The sequence below is a fragment of the Chinchilla lanigera genome, unplaced genomic scaffold (genome assembly GCF_000276665.1).
Source record: "Chinchilla lanigera isolate Chin_1 unplaced genomic scaffold, ChiLan1.0 scaffold00018, whole genome shotgun sequence".
Lineage (NCBI taxonomy): Eukaryota > Metazoa > Chordata > Mammalia > Rodentia > Chinchillidae > Chinchilla > Chinchilla lanigera.
In genome coordinates this window covers 22,179,853-22,201,111 of record NW_004955419.1, presented here as the reverse complement: position 1 = coordinate 22,201,111, position 21,259 = coordinate 22,179,853, and positions in this window count along the sequence as shown.

Below are 21,259 nucleotides of genomic sequence, written 5' to 3'. Positions count from 1 at the left end.
CACAGGTGGGCCATCCACACTCAGCACCACGCTGATTCAGTTCAACTGAGTATTACAGGTTAACCATTAGCTAATGCATCACAATGACATTAAACTTTGAGAACTAATCTAAAGCCACTGAACAATTATAATCAGTACCCAAATAAGGGATTCTTAACTCAGCTTTTGGTATGGGTGCTGGTCTGACCCGGAAGGTTGTAACCTGGTAAGTAGGTGGTTCTTGGCTTCCTCTTGGAGCTCATCTCCACTTGTTCTTCCTTTCTCATTCTGTTGTAGCCACATCCTCTTTCTTCTCACCTGTTCTTAAATACAGGAAGCATGATTCAGCCTCAAGGAGTTCACCTGTGCTTGAGATTCTGCCCTGAAAGTTCTGCTTCAGATAAATGTACAGCTTGTCTCCTCACTTCATTCTGGTCTGTGCTCAAACTTCACTTCCTCAGAAGTGAGATCTTCTAATCTAAAATATCCATGCTTTTTTCTACTTTCCTTTGTCTTGGTTAATTTTTATCATATATTTATCATATATAACATTTTTATATATCCTTTTGAAATAAATTGTTGCTTATTTGTCTATTGTTGTATCCATTACAATACAAATACTGTGAAGGCTAGTGACATTTCTCCCATGTTTATTGCTGCATGGCCAGCCTCTAGGTACCCAATAAATGTCAAATGAATGAATGATTGAATGAATAAAGTGGAAAGTTAGTTAAAATAAAGAATCAAACATCAAGTGCATAAAAGCTTGAAGCTACCTACTAATGACCTCCCAAAACAAATATTTACTCTTCACTAAAAATGAACTAAAACCATTTTAAGTCTAATAGCTGAGCAAGACCCCACCTAAGACCAATATAAATTTCTGACAGAAGGAATTTTCTAACATTTATCATGTATTGTAGAATTCCTGGTATGAAGGCAGATTTCCATATTTATTGGCAGATCCAGGGGTCCTAGGATCGAGAATAACGACACATCTCAGAAAATAACAGTAAAAAGTTTTGTGTGAGGCTCATATGGGGCTTTAAGGAATTCTATGAGCTGTGAGAAAGTATTTTATAGCTTAACAAGAGATAGTTTACAGCTTAACATTTCCCCCCAAAATGCCAATAACTCTACCACTTAAGATATTTGTTGTTTATGTTCCTCATGCGTAATATCCCTTGTGGATAGCGGCTACTGTGTTACACAGCTCCAAGGTGTAGAATGTTTTCAGCATTGCAGAAATTTTGATAGGATAGCACTACTGTAGACTCTTGCACGTCTAGTACTATACATATCCTAAGGTGAGATTTTATGAGATCAACCTGAGTGTCTGTAAAAGTGGAGGATAGACGGCATCTATGTACCCAATGAAGTTGTGGGAGGGTTCGACATTATTTTGAGGTGCTGATCTAAAAATACCTAGCATGTTAGTGCACTCAGGGAAGAAAAGGATAACAGAGGAACTGATATGTCTGAGAAAGGAATGTCCTGTGTGTCCCCAGTGCTGGATATTAGAGATGAGTTTGATTTGTAGCACAAAAAAAGAGATGCCTTTAGCATCTCTAAATTTAACTTTCTAAACCACAAGCTCAGGAAATACAAGTGTGTCAGAGGAGCTGGGTGATGTTCTGACCGTGGGAGAGAGGGCACGGCATGACACGAGAAGAGAAAGTGCTGGTTATTGGGTGAAAAGGGTAAGTAATCAAGCTCTGTCCTTGTCTTCATTTGTGCATGCTTGTGTCTTTCTTTTTAACCTAAAATGATTTAAAAAGATGACCCAAGAGGTTGTTTTCTGACATAATATCCTGACATTGGTGATTCTGCAAGAGCTACACTGCCTGCTACTCTCAGACATTTTCTCATTTCTCATTTCAGAGACGTGCAAACTAAACACAGTGGATGTATTTGGAGAACACTAAGCTATATATTTAAATCAGCAACTTCAAAAGAATAACTTCCAAAAGGTTAGAAGTGTATGACAGATAAAACTAGAAAAATATTCTAATTTTATTTTGATGGTTTCACATAGGAGGAGCTTGGAAATCTTTATTTCATTCTAACAACAAAAGGAAAAGTTAAGTGACTGAAAAATTAATAACTCTTTTTGGACCCATAAGAGAAGTGAGCATACAGGGTAACACCCTATCCCAAAGGCTGGAGAGACAGACCAATACAGAGCCGGGACTTACTGGAAAAGATTCAGGAAGGGAAACCACTGGGGACAAAATAGTAGGGGAGGAAAGCCTGCAGTGCTACTGGCAAAATGCGAGAGACTCACCATGGACAATCTCAGGGTCAAAAACTCTGGGGGACCCAGTCCTAAGGGGTCTTCAACACTTTTATGTATTTTACCTCCAGGAATTCAGCCAGGGTTCTTAGAATAAATATTAGAGGAAAATCCCCTTATACTTCCAACAGGATGAGGGGCGAAGGAACTATTTTGAAATATATAGATCCCTCTGCTCTTGCCAAGACATGTCTTCAGAAGAAGCTATTTAGAGCCCATCTGACTGGAGAAAGAAAAATACCAAATTCTACTCTGCCCTAGTCCTCCTATCTGACCTAAATAGAATGAATTGAGAAGAACCTGTGAAGTTCACAGTGCAGTCACTAAAAGACCAAGACCAATTCACAGGTACTATAATTTGGATGCTGAATGGTCACTAAAGACCATTGTCAAAGGCTTGGTTCCTAAGGTAGTCCTGTTGGGAAGTGGTGTAACCATTAAGAGGTGAGACCTCCTGGGAGGTCTTTAGATCACTGGGTATATTAGTCAGCATTCCCATCACTTGAGACATAATACTCAATACCCACAATTTAAAGGAAGAAAGCCTCAGTCTACTATTTCAGGAAATTCAGTCAGCAGACTCAAAAGGCAGAAGGACATGGTGGATCAAGCCTTCAGAGAAGGGGAACAGTGCCAGAGAGAAATGGATGGAAAACCATACAGAGTACACAAGGCCGTGCTTTCATAACCCAACCAGACAAACCAAGAACATGCTTTACGAATCTGCCAGGCATTTCTTAATCAAAGAAGTTGACATCAAGATTATTGGTTACATTGGGGGTGTACCCCTGAAGGGATTTGTGGGACCTAACCCCTGTATTTCTTCCTCTTTTGCTACGTGGCCAAGAGGAAAGTGATTTTGTTCTGCCATGTCCTCATATCAGGATATGTTGCGTCGGTACAGGCCCAGAGAAATGAAACCAACTATCATGAAGTATTTTATGGTTTATGTTTAGAATGTTTCCCCAAAGCATCATGTATTCATAGGTGGGGCTTTTAGGCAGTGACTCATTATGAGGTCTTTATATTCATCAGTGATGAGTTCAGAGGTATATGTGGTGTTAGGAGGTGGGGTCTAGTCAGAAGAGGTGGGTCTTCTAAGGGCATGGCCTGGAAGGCTATGATTTCTCTTCCTGACTCATCCTTTCTCTCTGCTTTGGGGCAGCCATGAAATGAGCGGTTCTCCTCCTCCCAGGCCCTTTCACTGTGCTGTGACTTGGAATGGCTCACCATAGAATGAACCCACTGACACTGTAGGCTAAAATAAATCTCTCCTCCTTTAAGTTGTGGATTTTGGGCAATTTGTCTCAGTGATGAGAAAGTGATTAGAACAGACTGGGATCTCTAAAATTGTGAGCCAGAATAGATATACTCTTTTTCTAAGTTAATTATCTCAGGTATTTCATTATAGAAGTGAGAACTAATTGACACTATGCTTTTTCTTTGCTCACACCGTACCTCACTAAAGATCTGTTTACAACCGTTCTTTTTGCAACCAGTACATCATGTCTGGCTACTGAAAAAAATTAAAGGCATACTAAAAGGCAAACAAGATAACATGAAAAGACAGAGTAAGCATAAGAACTAGATGTGGTAAGGGGGTTAGAATGATCAGATTGGCAATTTAAAACAACAATGATTAGTACGTTAAGTGTTCTAATGAGTAAAGTAGATACTATGCAATAGACAAGCAGGGAGAAGGAAATCCTAAGAAAGAATAGTAAAAACTGAAATGATAAGATGAAATAAACCATAACAGAATTGAAAATGCCTTTTGATAGGCTTACATACTTACTGAACACAGCTGAAGAAAGAATCCCTGAGCTTGAAGATACATAATAGAAACCTCCAAAGCTGAAAAGAAGAAAGAATAGATCCTGAACAGTATAGAAAAAATATCCAAGGAGTGTGAGTACAGTTATAAAGGTATACTACAGGTAGTGGAAAGCGAGGTCAAAGAAAGAAAAGAACTGAGCAAATATTTGTAACAACAATGCTGAAAATTTCCCCAAATTAATGTCACCAACAAACCTCAGATACAGAAAACTGAAAGAGCACCAAGCAACATAAATGGTAAAACATAAACCTAGGCATACCATTTTCTTTCTTTTAAAAAGTATATCACTTTCAAACTATACAAAATTTAAAGAATGAAAAACAGAATCCTGGAAGAAGGCACAAAAAAATAAAATACCTTGGTTCTAGAAGAACAGACATAAGAATTACATACTGTTTCTTTCCAGAAACCATGTAAACAAGAAAGGTCTAGGATGAAATATTTAAAATGGGGTGGGGAGAAACTGAGATACCCTCATCAATCTAAAATTCTACACATTGTGAAATTATCCTAAGAAAGTGAAAGGGAAGTATTCTCTCAGACAAACTGAAAAATTTTGCCAGTAGACCTTTCTTAGAAGAAATGCTTTGAAAAACTCATTTAGAAGTAAGGAAAATAATGTATGGTAGAAATTCAGATCTTTACAAAGAAATAAAAATGAAAAAATAAAGGTAGAAAAGAATTTATATACTTTTTTTACTTTGTGAAGTATGGCTGACAAATAAAAATTGTATGTATTTAAGGTATATAAAGTGATGCTTTGACATGAGTTTTATGATTATCAAAATCAAGCTAATTAACATACTTATCACTTCACAAATTTATTACTTGTGTGTGTGTGATAAGCACATATAATGTCTATTTGCTTAGCTAATTTCAAGTATCCACTATGTACTCATCATGCTATGCACTAAGTCATCAGAATTAATCCATCTTGTAATTGAAAGTTTGTAAGACCAACATTTTTCCATTTCCTCATGCTCTAGCTCATGGCAGTCACCCTTTTACTCTATTTCTATGAATTCTAATTCTTTAGATTCCACATGTTAGATCATGCAAAATTTATCCAACACAAATTATAACATGTATAGGATGATAGGGAAGGTTCTCTTTTTTTCCCACGGTCCACATCATATCTAATTATTTCTCTCAGGACAATTGACTTCAGCACGACAAACCCAATATCCATGGAGAGAATGCTTTGGGAAACACTCTTACCATAGGAAAAGCTGTGGAATTTCATATACCTTCTTTAGTTTCTCTTCAATTCTTCAATTCCACCTTCTGTTCTATGCATTTATAGCTCAAGGCTACCTACTTTCCTTTGTGTATTCAGCTCCATATTCAATCTTGGATCTAATAGCTGACATGCTCCCCAACTTTGTTTTTGTTCTCAAACATGATAATTTGTACCATTCAGGCTCAACTGCCTTCTTGTTTCTCTAGGTAATCGCTTTGCTGGATTCAGTCTTAACTTGCAATAGCAAGTGAGGGTGAATGGACAGTGCAGCTCAGCAGGACTCCTAAGAGCAAGGATAGCTATTAACTGTTCATACCTCAGCTTTGATGTAGGGCATCTAGACATTGTTCTATCAGGCTTCCCTTACTTAATTGCATTCAAAATCTAAGCAAACTTTCTGGGTTCTATGATTGGATTTGAGTGTCTCCTGTGCTGCTTTTAGCAAGACAGCTACACATCTGCTTTGAGACTTGGTCCTTTCTTTTCCTAACTCTTCTTACCAATTTGGTGTTGATTCTTAGTTAACTCTAGTAGAGTTTAATTTTATGCCCAAGTTCTGAGGATAATTATTACATTACCTTATTTCACAAGAAACCAATATTTAGGGGCTTCAACTTCATCAGCCGTTCTACTAAAGAAAAAAGCTCAATTGCCAAGAGAACAGGTACGGGTGTAAACAAGTCATCACAATACACTTTGAAAAGTCCTTTTTGACATCCTGGTGTAAATACTAAACCTCCTGATGTAAATACTAAAATGCACTGATCTTGAGAAACATTAAAGCTTTTCATTGATACAGTTTACAGCTTCCTAAGGTAGAAAATGAAAGGCAAATGCCAGGGATTCCTACAGAGCATGCAAAGGTGTCCTCAAATGTATACTATTCAAAAATTTGAAGAAGACTAAGAGGACTTTAGTATTCTTTCACAGTGGAGTACCACATCAGTTGGCAGAAATAAATACATCTACACTTGTTTCTATTCTTCTTTGGGTATCCAAACTTGCATGACAGCCTTAAGTCCTATACTTTTAATAAGTGGCTTTTTGCTCTTAAAATTACTAATTTGAAATTTCTGGGGAACTCTGCTGAGCTGCTGCTGCTCGCACACACAAGCTTGGGAGCCAGGCAAAAACCCTGACAGTTTTAGGGGTCTGGGGTCCACTTCATGCCCCTCCCCTCTCCCCACTTCCCCTGTTGGAGCTGAGCTGCAACCTTGGACAGTTTCAGGAACATCAGTGATCCAGGCCCACATCTGCCCAACTAGCTTGGGAGCCAAGGGGAGTCCCAGACAACCTCAAGGGCCTCGTGTGTGCCTCCCTGCTAAGCTGAAACTCAGACAGCTTCAGGGGCCTCAGTGACTATGAACATACCCCCACCACTGGTGTGGGAACTGGGCTGGGTAGTGGCAGTGTATGGAGATGTGGTGACCACAGCCTACCCACTACTACACAGCAGTGGAAACAGGGTTGAGACCTGGAAAGCTTTGGGAACCCCTGAATGGGAGCCAAGCTGAGCCACAGACAGCTGTGGGAGCAATGGGGATCACACCTCACTCATACACATGCACCATAGAGGAAGTCACACTTAGCACCAGGGACCTTTGTGTCCTTGCACTGTTACTATGACATCATCCTGGGAGTAAGGCTGAGCTCCAGGAAACCTCTGCATCTCTGAAAATGACAAATGAAGAAGGAAAATGCAATCTCAGACCTCTACCCCACCCAGAACAAGTCCAGGAGATATCAACACAGATGAGCTTGGGAGTCACACACCTGAAACTTCTGAAATGATAGCAGCTGAAGTAAAGAGACAACTCCTTCAGGCCATAGAAGACATCAGATCAGAAATAATCTCTGAAGTAAAAAAAAATGACAACAATTATGAGAAAATTGCTTAGCACATCTAAAGAAGGCATAAAAAAATAGGGGAGCATAGTAAATTAATGGAAACCTTGAATGAACAATATAGGAAAGAACTGGAATGCATGAAACAGATTCAAACAGGTATCCAGGAAATTAAAACTTCCATCGAGAGTTGGCAAAACTGCTTGAAAGAAGCTAAAGATAGACTTTCGGACCTTGAAGACAGCATTGCTGTGAATGGCCATGAAAGGAAGGATCTCTTAAAAATAACAAGAAACCAAGACATAACAATTCAACAAGAATGAAACAAAGGAAAACAATGTCAGATTAATAGGTATCTATGAAGCAGCAGGTGTCAGCACAAATTAACATAAAAAGACTATTTGCGGAAGTAATAGCAGAAAATTTCCCAAGCACGGAAAAAGAATTGGACATTCAGGTAAATGAGGCATATAGAACTCCAACTAGTGATAACCAAAATAAATCTACCCCCAGACATATAGTGATCAGGATTCCAGAAATTCAACAAAATAACAGAATATTAAAAGCTGTTAGAGAAAAGACACAGATCACCTGTAAAGGAATGCCCATCAGAATCATGGAAGATTTCTCAATACAAACCATGAAGTCAAGAAGAGCTTGGAGTGAAATATTTCAGGTCCTGAAAGAAAACAACTTCCAACCCAGATTGATGTGCCCTGCCAAACTATCCTTCAAAATTAATGGAGAAATAAAATATTTTCACAGTAAGGATCAACTGAAGAACTTCAAGAGCACCCTACCAAGAGTACTAAAAGATATTTTAGTTTTGTTTTTTTTCTTTTTTTTTTTGTTTTTTCTCCGGTACCAGGAACCGAACTCATGACCTTGCACTTGCCAGGCAGGCACTTTGCTGCCGAGCTAAATCCCCAGCCCTAAAAGATATTTTAGAAAGAGATAAAAAAAGACCACAACTTTAAGAACAACAACAGAAAGGAAACACCAAGCAGACCAAGCAGTTAAACAGAGGGAAACAAGAGCAACCAATAGCAGGAAAACAACATGGCAACGATAAGCCAATAAACTTATAAACCTCAATTTAAATGGACTCAATTCATAAACCAAAAGAAGTAGACTGGCAGATTGGATCAAGAAACAAAATCCAAAGATATGCTGTATACAAGAAACACATCTAACTCAAAAAGAAATTCATAGACTGAAAAATCAAAGGATGGAAAAAAATACTCCATATAACAAGTACCCAGAAAGAAGCAGTGCAGCTATTCTGTTTACCAACAATGGGAACTTCAAATCAAGGGCAATTAAAAGAGATAAAGAAGGTCACTACATACTTGTGAAGGGAAAACTTCAAGAGGAAGAGATAACAATCATAAACATCTATGCACCAAACACAGAAGCACCCAAGTATATAAGACAAATTTTAACAGACGTGAAAAATGAAATAAGCAGCAACACAATCATAACAAGGGACATTAATACCCCATTGTCACAAAGAGATAGCTCAACTAGACAAAATATTAGCAAAGAATTAAGAGAACTGAAACAAATGGACTTAGTAGACCTCTACAGAGTGTTCCATCCAACAGCATCAGAATACACATTCTTCTCAGCTGCACATGGGACAGTCTCTAAAATAGACTATATGCTAGCACACAGAACATGCTTAAGGAAATGCAAAGGAGTTGAAATTATCTCACGCATACTACTGGACCATAGCGCAATGAAACTGAAAATTAATGACAAAGGAAATCACAAGAACTCCATAAACACATAGAAATTAAACAGCACACTCCTGAACAATCAATGGGTCACAGATGAAATCAAAGAAGAAATTAAATACTATGTACAGTCAAACAAAAATATAGATACAACTTACAGGTACTTGTGGGATGTAATGAAAGTAGTCCTCAGAGGGAAATTTATAGCAGTAAATTCCTACCTCAGGAAAACAGAACAAGCACAAACAATCTTATGCTGCACCTCAAGCTTCTAGAAAAAAAAAAAATCAAACTGAAAGCCCAAAGAAGGCATGATATTACAAAACTCAGGGCAGAAATTAATGCAATGGAGACTAAAAAAAAAAAAAATACAAAGAATTAATGAATCAAAGAGTTGACTGTTTGAAATAATAAAATTGATACACCCCTAGCCAATCTTATTTTAAAAAGGAGAGAAAAAAACTGAAATATATGCCATAAGGAATGAAAGAGATGAAATCACTACAGATCCATTAGAAATTCAAAAATCATCAGTACCTACTTTGAAAATATTTACCCTCACAGGATGGAAAACACAAAGGAAATGGCCAGATTTAAAGACACATGTGAACTACCAAAGCTGAATGAAGAAGATATAAAAATCCTGAATAATCCTATATCAGCATGCAAAATTGAAAATGTAGCAAAAAAATTGCCAATGAACAAAAGCCCAGGTCCTGATGGATTTGCAGCTGAATTCTAGGAGAAATTTAGAAAAGATTTAATGCCAATACTTCTCAAACATTTAAAGGAAATTGAAAAATAAGGAATTCTCCCCAACTCACTTCTGGAGTCAAGTATTATCCTGATACCAAAACCAGAGAAAGATCCAACCAAAAAAGAGAACTACAGGCCAATCTCCCTAATGAACACAGATACAAAAATTCTCCATAAAATACTAGCGAACAGAATGCAACAAATCATCAAGAAGATTATACACCATGACCAAGTGGGATTCATCCCAGGAATAAGGGGGTGGCTCAATAAACACAAATCAATTAATGTAATACACCATGTCAATAGAGCCAAAGACAAAACTCACATGATCATCTCAATTGATGCAGAAAAAGCTTTTGATAAAGTCCAACTCTCATTCATGATAAAAACCCTACAGAAAATTGGCATAGATGGACTTTATCTCAATCTGATGAAAGCCATCTATGACAAACCAATGGCTAACATCATTCTAAATGGTCAAAAACAGAAAGCTTTCACTTTAAAATCAGGAACAAGACAAGGTTGTCCACTGTCACCACTGCTATTCAATATAGTTCTGGAAATATTAGCCAGAGCAATTAGATAAGAGAGAGAAATAAGAGGAATAAGCACAAGAACAGAAGAAATGAAATCATCATTATTTGCCAATGACATGATACTCTGCATAGAAGACCCCAAAACTCCACCAAAGGGCTTATAGATTTAATAACCAAATTCAGTAGCATACCTGGATACAAAGTTAACAGTCAAAAATCAATAGCATTCCTGTACACAAACAAGCAGACTGAGAGAAAAATTGGTGAAACCACACCTTTCAAAATAGCGTCTAAAAAAATGAAATACTCAGGAATCAATCTAACAAAAGAGGAGATCTATACAGTAAAAATTACAGTACATTGGAAAAAGAGATCAAAGAGGATTTCAGAAAATGGAAAGATATTCCTTGCTCATGGATAGGAAGAAATGGGCATAGTTCCAAAATTGTTGTACAGATTCAAAGCAATCCCAATTAAAATACCATTAGTATACCTCACAGATCTAGAGAAAACATTCCTAAAATTCATCTGGCACCAGAAGAGGCCTAGAGTAGCAAAAGCAATCCTGGGCAACAAAGGAAAGGCAGGAGGTATCACAAACCCTGACTTGAAATTATACTACAAAGCTACTGTGATAAAATGAGCATGGTACTGGCAAAAAAAAAAAAAAAAAAACAAAACAAAACAAAAACAGCAACAAAAAAAAACAGACCTGAAGATCAGTGGAACAGATTAGAAGTTGCAGACATAGCTACAAACACACTCAGCCACCTTAGCTTTGACAAAGGGGCCAAACATGTTCACTGGAAGAAAGATAGCCTCTTAAACTAATGATGCTGGAAAAACTGGCTTTCCACATGCCAAAGACTAAAACTAGACCCATGTCTATCACCATGCACTAAAGTAAGTTAAAATAGATCGAAGATATAAATGTCAAAACAGAAACACTAAATCTATTGGAAGAGAAAGTAGGTAAAAATCTCAAAGACATAGCAGTAGGCAGAAAGTTCATGAACAAAAACCAAACTACACGGAAAATACTTCAAGGAATCAACAATCATCTTATTGAAACGTTTTGCACATCAAAAGAAATCATCAACAGAGTAAAAAGAAAACCCAAGAATTGGCAAAAAATTTTATCCAACTGCCACTCAGAGAAAGGACTCCTATCTAGAACATATAAAGAATTAAAAAAAATTAGGCCCTCAAAATTCAAAGACCCAATCCAAAAATGGGCATCTGAGATGAACACATGCTTCTCAGATGAAGAAATATTAATGGCGATTAAATATATGAAAAAATGTTCAACGTCATTAGTCATTCAAGAAATGCAAATTAAAACAACACTGAGATTTCATCTCACCCCACAAAGAATGGCTATCATTAAGAAATCAACCAGTGACAAATCCTGGAGAGGCTGTGGGGAAAAAGGAACACTTCTCCACTGCTGGCGGGAGTGTTGATTGGCGAAACCACTATGGAAATCAATCTGGAGATTCCTCACATAAGTAGGATTAAAAGTCCCACTTAACCCACATATTTTCCTTCTGGATATTTTTCCAGAAGAATTAAAAATGTCATACCACAGCGATTTATGTGCACCCATGTTTATAACAGCACAATTTTTCATAACTAAATCTTGGAAACAATCCAAATGCCCATCAGCTGAGGAATGGATAAAAAAGATGTGGTATTTCTATGCAATAGAGTATTACTCAGCTATAAAAAAGATAGACTTGAGGCTTTTATAGGTAAATGGATGCAACTAGAGATTATACTCATAAGTGAAATAAATCAGACCCACATGTGTAAACATCACATTGTCTTCCTGGTGTAAGAACATGAAAGAGTAAATAAAACCCAAAATGTACAATAGATAATAAGAAAGGGAAAGAAATTGCTCAAAGGAAGGGATGACTGGGATGAGGGAAAGAAGAAAAAGAAAGTACTAAGGCCATATATATATAGCCATATATATATGGATCAGTGGCATAACTGTACTGATGGTGTCTGATGGTTTGTTGAGTGGAACAGTTAATGATTAAAAGTTTTTTTTATATATATTGCCAATTTTGCGTGCTTGTATCTGGTAATATGAGCAACTTATGTGACGACAACAATTTGCAGTATAACAACCACTGGTGAATTTCTACAATCTTGTCTAGTGACACTATATATCATTTCTAAAGTTCTTTTAAATTATTATTTTCTTATTCCCTTTAATGATTTGATCAGTCTTCCATTCTTACATCTGGTAATCTGAGCAACTTCTTTGAAGATAACAATATGTAATATAACAACCACTGTTAATTCTTATCATTTGATTTGAAATCCTGTATCATTTTTAATGTCTTTGCTTTGTTTTGTTTGTACTTTGCTATTGTTCTTCTTTTGTACTATTTTCTTTAAAATAAAAATTTACAAAAAAGAAATTGCTTAGTACTCCTTTATCCTGGTGGACTATGCCAATGCAAGTGATTAAATTTTTGTCACTCTTTTAAGTGTTTATCAAATTATAAAATATATCAGAATATATTATTCATTATATATTTTTTATATATCTTCTCAAAAAGTGAATTACTTCTAGTAGGTCATATTAAAGCTCAGTTATTTTAAGAAATACCAGCAGAAAACAGGAGTTTATCTGTCCAAACATCACTATGTTGTTATGGTTGTGTTTGGATATCTCCCCAAAGCCTCATGTGGTCATGGGGGCAGGCCCTTTGTAGGTGGCAGAATCTAGAGTGTGTGATTGGTTCACTGTCTAGTGCTGGGAATAATAGTGTGAGTGTACATCTGCCCTAGGGCATGTAGCCTGCATACAATATAAGGGATGGAGCAGAGGCTTGCTCCTCCTTTTTGCTCTTGTTTTGCTGTCTTCTGCAGCCATAAATGGCTGCCCCTCTGCCATACCACCCTACCTTGGAGCCAGCTGGTTATGGACTGAAACCTTTACAAACTGTGAACTAAATAAACCTTTCCTCCTTTATCTTTGGGTGTTGGATATTTTGTCTCAGAAATGAGAGAAAAGTAACTAAGACATATATGTTATTGTATACACACATTTTCTGTTATTAAAGATTATAACTGACATTTTACTTTGAGTTTAGTTGTGCCTGGTAGGTGAGATCACACCTCTGGGGGAGAGATTATTTCTTATGTAATTTTCAAATCCATATTTATATAGTTACCTATAAATTTCATTTATAGTGTTCACTGTCTCTTAGTTAAGCTCTACATGTAAGTCATGCGTAGTTTTATTCATATTGATCTGTATGCCTTTTGGAGGGCTCAGGAAGTGACTTAAAGTGGCTGTTCATATATTATGTGAACTTAGAAACTAAAATATTATTCTTATTTTTACTATGAAATTCAAATCTGAGATGGGTTCACCAAATTTCACAAACAGTTTTTATTATTCATCATTATGTTGTAGTTAAAAAATAATGGATCTTTGAAGTCAGCCATACCTGGGTTAGTATCCAGGTTTACTGTTTGCTATTAGGGAAGCCTAACCTTCATGTCTTTATCCATAAAAAGCAAATAATCATCTCAAAGTGTACTGTTAAAGCTAAAAGATATAATAAACATAATGCATTTAAATATCACATGACATTATAGGATATTTCCTTTCCCATTTAGACAACAATGCATCTGCTAAGTTGAATCAAGAAAGGACAATTGCCATGGGTCAGGGAAAATGATTTAAAACACTAGTATTATTATGTGTCATTACGTACATCTACTATTATTCATGATGAAGCCCTTGTCACTTAGCTGTGCTTGTAATGGAGGTCATTCTATTGATGTAACATATGGCTTCTAAGTAGAGTAAGATGTTTATTAATTTGTTTGTGATAAAAGGGACAATCATGATGGCAGATTAGAATATTATAGGTAACATGTCCTTGCTCCAGAGAATGGTCTTCTTGAAATTACTTTTCAAATTTATTATTGTTCAAATATAGCAATTCTTTTCTGAAAATCTGACATGAAATAGCCTATCAAATAAGAAATGATTTCTTAACTAGCTTTTTGCACAAGCTCAAAAGTAATAATATGGTAGCAGCTGTGAAGGAAATCATGTTTTGTCCTTTGTGTGATTCAGTGCTTTATAAAGAAGCTTTAGTTTTAAGAATTAACTTGCTTCTGTCTCTTATTGTGTTAATATTAACCCAAATGCAAAGGGGAGAAACACATTCACAAACCTTGGACATCCTAAAGCAAGGGTAAGGAAAAGTAGAACTCTTATTAATTCTTTCCTCTTAGAACCTGATTCCTAGTGAGCTGATAGCACCATATATCTATTACAATATCTACTACAACATCTGGTCTTGGTCAGGACTGACACCAGGTTTGGAAAGCGAGGCTTTGCACATTTGTCTACTCTTCATCTTGATTCCTACAACCATCTTTGACTTTAATTTTGATTACTTTAAATAGAGCTTCAAAATTTGAGAATGTGTGTAAGTGTAAATTATTTGAATTGACCAGGAACTTCTTGAAACTTGAAGAAGATGACATTTGTCATGAAAGGGCTATATATTTTTTATTAGTTAAGATAAATATTTTTCCTATAGCTGTAACCATATAACACTTAAATTTCTAAGCACAAAAGGAAAATGAAAACAGACAATATTTGTGCTACAGTTTTTACAAATTGAATGCCCAAGTTTACCTGATACAAATCTTTACTTCAGCAACTTCCCAAAAACTGCCACAGTTCTTATTTTATATTCCCTTAATAATAAATTCATTATTTTACTACATAGCCCATTCCCTCTTGGGTACATTCCACACAATAAAGTAACTATAAGTCACTTCATTTTCACTTTAAACATTTATTTCTCATTTGTATCCCAGTGTTATACCATGCTAAGTCAAACCTTTATCCATGTGAATATTTTGAAGGCATGTAGTTCCATAGAAATAACACAACTAGAAATCAAGCAACTTGGGTTACTACTGAAATGGTACTACTAGCTCATTAACCTCAGTATCTTTGTATTAATTTCCTGTTATCCAAAATTGAAGATCTAGTGCTAGTGGGAAGCTAAATGGCTATTGATCCCCTCCCTCTGAATCTCTTCTTCCTAAGGCTTTAGTACTATCAAACAGCTCTGAAAAAGTTTAAGGGCAGCTTCTCACATTTTCTATTAGCATGTCTTAAAATATTGATCAATGTCAAGACAGTCACCTTAAGATGCAGCAAGTTGGTGCCCAACATTATTTGTGTTTCTGGACACTGACAGACTATCTTCCCCCACCCCATAATGGTCACGGGGGCTATGTGACTAAATTTTGGCCCAGAAAATATTGATAAACAAATAGGAGATACTCCTTCCAGGCCTGATCTTCAGACATGCTGTGTCTGTGTGCATGCTCTGTGTTCCCTCTCCCTCTCCCTCTCCCTCTCCCTCTCCCTCTCCCTGATAAAGGATGTCTAGAAGGGAGAGAAACTAAAAGGAAAACCTGTTTTCCTGGTTTCTTAAATGTGCAGGAGAATCAGAACACTCATCTCATCTGCACTGGACTGTGACATAAGTGAGGAAAACAATTTAATTAAGGTTCTGAAGCTTAAGGTTAGTCTACATTTTCTCTAAAAATAGTGTGCAGGGGTTGGAGGGGTAACTCAGAGGACATATGCCTGCTATGCAAGGCCCTAGAAACAATATCTAGCTCCCTTAACCCGAAAAAGTGTATAAGGAGAACTGAAAAGCCTCCACTTTTTGCTTGCCTGGAAAGTGAATATGGATTTATGCAATTTATATACCACTTCTTCATTTTCAGAAATTATAATTAAGATATTGTCACAGGCCCTCAATGGGGAAAGATCAGAAATTATAATTAAGATATTGTCACAGGCCCTCAATTATAATTAAGATTGTCACAGGCCCTCATGGGGAAAGATCTACTTTCCTTCTCATTTTAGGCTACAGTATTTTGGGCAATGAAAAATGAACTGTAGTACACTCAAAAGCAATAACTATTCCACCAGGGTACAGAATTCATTTGTTAGAAACCAAACGCTAGAAATACCAATATTTTATTTGTGTAATACTTCAATTCATTAAAAACGCAAAAATGACAGTTTTCTCTGCTTAACGTTTTTCTTAACTTGGGAAGGCTCCCTTCTTGATTAATGCCACTTCTCATGTTGACCACTGTGCCATATTTCTAGATGAAGAATATGAATATGGAAAGAGCATAAGAATTTTTAAAATATCAAACTGCATCAGGCTCTTAATTTTTAAAGTAGTCATAAATTTTAACCTCCAAGTTAAAATTGGAATGATAATTTTGTATTTATAAAATGTGATGTTTTCCAGTTAAAATTTCTGATTGCTAATACATATCAAGATGAGAAACTAAATGTTTCATATGCATTGATTAATAAGCCCCTGTAAAGAGTATCTGATGACAGTGAGGAAAGGAAAAAATATTCAATCCATCAAATGTTTTTTTAAGAACAGAGATTCTGGTTACTGGAGGATCTTTTATTGGCTTAATGAAGTGAGGTCTGTGGGCATAAAAGTTTAATTTTTGGAGTAGCAATCAGGATGACTTTTCCTGAATAATCATGGAAAATTATGCAGAGATGGGGAAAATCATTTGAAAACAAGAAAAAGAAGAACTGGACACTATAAATAAGGGAAGAAAATGTGAAGATGGAAAGCTCTCCAACTATTAGTACAGCTACAAGATCCTAAAAAGAGCTACGCAATTTGTGTACTATCATGTATGTGATGGAAAATGCTTCTTTTTCTTCTTTACAGGAGCTTCAATAATAACTACACAGCTGACAGGTTTATTTTCTGCTGTAATGGAGGAAGTTCTAAAGTCTAACTTTAGGAGTGTGTGAAGCTAAGAAATAAGAGGCCTGAACACCAGCTAAGTTTCACAAAGGTCAAAATCATCAAATACTATCATCCGTCTGTCTCCAACAATAATCTCTCATCTCCTACTGCAGGACTTTATTCTCAAAGTTCTGATCAATTTCCCTGCCCAGGCACAACAATGAAAGTAATGAAGGTTAATATCAGTGAAAAACCCTATGCATATTTCCTGGAGACTGTCTTCACCGAGTGCCCTTCCCTAGACTAAGACCCTTCTGATGGGCTCTGATCTCGCGCAGCCTTTCTTTATCCCTGCAGACATTTACTTCTTTAGCTTCTCTTTATTGCACACTTTTATAACATCAAGAAAATTGAAAATTAAAAACAAAACTCACAACCTTAATGTACTAGATGGTTCATTTGTTTTCATCTTGTTCATTCCCTTTCTTCAGAAATCAATATTTTATTTAGTGGCAACTACAGCATACATACAATTTTGTGTTCTGCTTTTAAAAACTTAATGTGCACCATGCCAATCTTTTGATGTAAATGTTTCTGTAAAATCTTTGAAATCACAATAACAAATGTTGCAGATAGGTATAATCTTCAGTTTTTTTCACTAATATAGCAAGGTATGTATTTTTTTTTCTTTAGAAACAGACTGAAAAGTCTCCCTGGTTTACTCAACCAAAACTATTCTTTGGCTGCCCTCTTCTGATTCTTGTTAAATTCTTCTATGTAAAGTCTTAGTTGGCTGGATATCTCCAAACCCTCAGTTCTTAGCAGCTCTTGGCAACTCCTTTAGGTTTGATTTGAAAACAATGCTCTTAATTTAGCTTCAGCTTCTAGATCAAAAAAAAAAGTAAAGTTGTAAAATATAAATTGTTCTAAATGATCTGACATGATTACCTTCACTAGCAGATCTTAATAAGTAAATTCTATAAATCTTAATATATTTCAACTGAATTAATATTTTGAATAAGTAAGAGTTACTCTATAAATCACAATGAAAGTTTTCTGTTAAACATAGGAATTGAAACTATCATTTGATTTCTGCATAACTTTCATCAACAGCATTACTAATTCTACCTAACGATATAGTACAGATTGAATCCAGGGGCCTTTGCACTGAGTTGCATCCCTGCCCTTTTTCATTTTGTTTTGAGACAAGTTCCCAGATAAATCACTAAATGTTTCAGACTGAGTTTACACTTGGGATTTTCCTGCCTCTGTCCCCCAGAGTGCTGGATTATAGGCATGAGCTCATGCCTGACTCCTTCTTTTTTTTTTTTGAGAATAAATCTTACCATGCCCAAGAATAAGCACATTACTAGAAAATGACAAAGCCATCAAAATTTGACTCAGCTCCATTTTAAACTTCCATTATATTTTCTTGCATTTCCCAGGGATCACTATGGATTCCAGGTGTATGAATATCTCATTTACTTTTAACTCTCACAATATAGAACAGATATTGAAGAATGAGAGTATAATAGTCACCTAAGTTAGGCAGAAATATTATAGGCAGTCAGGTAGCACTGGGCCCTAGAGGGAATCAGGATGAAGGTGAAAATGCACTACTACTGTGGCCAGAGATGCATCAGTTGAAGGCCAGGCCTCAGGATAACAATGAAAGGACCAGACCTACATACTTCCATAAGGGATGATACTACCTGGTCTAATAAAATCTAGATAGGCATTGGTCACCTCATAGGCAGCCAAGACCCTTGGATCCATCACCTACCTGAAAAGTTCTTTGTTCTTTCCATGCTTTCTCATTATGTGACTTACTTCCCCACTGGATCAACATTACCTAAGTGGCTATGCTTATAATCTTATTGGCTGATCATAGCTATAACCACATTGTACCCGTGTTGGTTTTGCTCCATAAAATTTCTCTCTAAAGTGGAATCCCCAAGGTACCCATTCAGATTCCCTCCTGTCCTTCTGGAAGGAGCTTTCTATTTCTCAATAAATATTTTCTACTCTTAACCTCTGTTGTTCCTAGAATTCGTTCTTCGATTTTAGAGAACTCATACTCCGAGTATCAGCCAACTAACAGGTTGGGAGTATTTCCTTTCCTTTATATTTCCTATATTTCCCTTATATCATATTTGGAGGTTCCAATATCATCCCTGTATAAATAGGAGGAATTAAATTGTTGTTCGCTGTACTAGGCATGCAAGAATCACTGATTTCTTTTAGAAGTATATTGTTGTGAATGTTTCTGAGAAAAATATTAAATACTCTATTTTGACATTCTCATCCTTAGGAAGTACTCTTAAAATCTTGCTAATTGTTGAAAGTGGGAGATAGGGACACAGAAATACATTAAATTGTACTCATTCTCTGTTTCTGTACATTGAAAGATTTCCTTAGTGGGAAGTTAAAAATAACTTCTTTTAATGCTTGACATTCAGATGTATTCAATGTTCTAATTACTGAAGCTCCATTTGCTACTCAAACAATGAGCAGACAAGGCGCGGTCCTCTATGCCATGGGCAGTGTGCATTCTTATTTATGTTTGGTCTCAGAGAGTAACTTTTCTCCAGTGTTTGGGTTGCTTTATTGCTGTAACTGAATACCTGGCAAGGAGGGATGAGATGGGGTTAAATTCTCCTGAGAGGAGCACAGAGTAAAACTGAGGGAGTAGAATGACAAGAACGGTATTAGAGTTACTAAAATTGAATTCTGTGTTCTTGGCGTGTCTCTTGGCCTCTGAGGATATGGGAATCTGTTAAGATCCAGGAAAAAAAATAATATTGAGAAATAAAAGAGACAAGTTGCGACTGTCATTTGAATGTGAACAGGCAGCTTCTCAGTAAAAGAACTGAGGAGGTAATTGATCGAATTAGAATATAAGACAGGAAAAGGAGGAACAGTAAAGAGAAAGACAGAAACAAAGAGCAAGGTAAAATAAAGCGCACAAAAATGCATATAAGTAAGAAGGTAAAGACCAGAGATGGCAGCTATGATCATACATTTGAATGGATATTTAGGCTGCAAAAAATATTCTTAGTACAGGACAAAAACAATAAAGCAGAAAGGCTTCTTACTCAACTACAATTTTTTTTTAAGTTTGAAAATAATCACATTCGAACTTTGAATGGAAGATCAAACTGGAGGAAAAAGATTTACAACAAATATAAAAATGTGACACATATTCTCATGTGTAAAAAGATATATAGTACAACAAAAAAAGACCAAACAGTAGTTGATAAAGTCAAGAGTACATAAAGAAGAAATAATTTCTTAAAGGAGAAGTTCTAGCATTCAAAAAATATCTTGGGATATGTTTTTCTTTGCTAGTAAAGACACATCTGTTGTTTATGGTTATCATTTCCTTTTGCAGAAACATGCTTCCTGTTCCACAGTTTTGCCAGGACCACACCCACTGTGAAACACATTAGAACAATCAACACTCTCTGTGGAGAAAAGTCAAGGTCAAGTTGTTCCAGCAACAACACCTTAAAAAATACTCAATTGTAATTTCAATGTTTCAAATTATCCAATATTCTAAAATACTTTTTTCCTCCTAATTTTTTTTTGAGAAAGGGTCTCTCTATGTAGTTCAGGCTGGCCGTGAACTCACTATATCGCCCAGGCCGGCCTCAAATTCACAGTGGTCCTCCTGCCTTGGTCTCACAAGTGCTGGCATCACAGACAGAGCCATCACAGTCAGCTAAAAAATTTCTTTTTAGTTGAGTTCATCAGGGCATAGTTAAGATGCTTGGGATGAAGTAAACCTAATATAGAAAATAAGGGCAGAAATTAAAAATAAGCCAATGAGAGCACTAGTTTCTTTATAAATATTAAAATTAAATAACAACCACGAGTTACTGTGGTCAAGAAGATGAGAAAAATGTGTCTTCTCACAGACTTCTAAAAATTGATGCAGTGAAACTGGAGGGTAACTACTCATAATCATAATTTCTATACAATATTATTTTTATTAATTTATGGAAAAGAAGTTATAAATGATCATAATGATTGTATTGTATATAACTGTTATATAACTATTGTGTATAACTTGATAAGATTGAATATTATAAATAAATCAAATATTTAACATATAGAATTGATTAAAAATCATTATTCACCTATGTGATTAAATGCTTTGTAACTTTTTTACACATATTTTAGACTACTGGCCGGGGATATAGCTCAGTGGTACAAGTGTCCGCCTGGCAAGTGCAAGGTC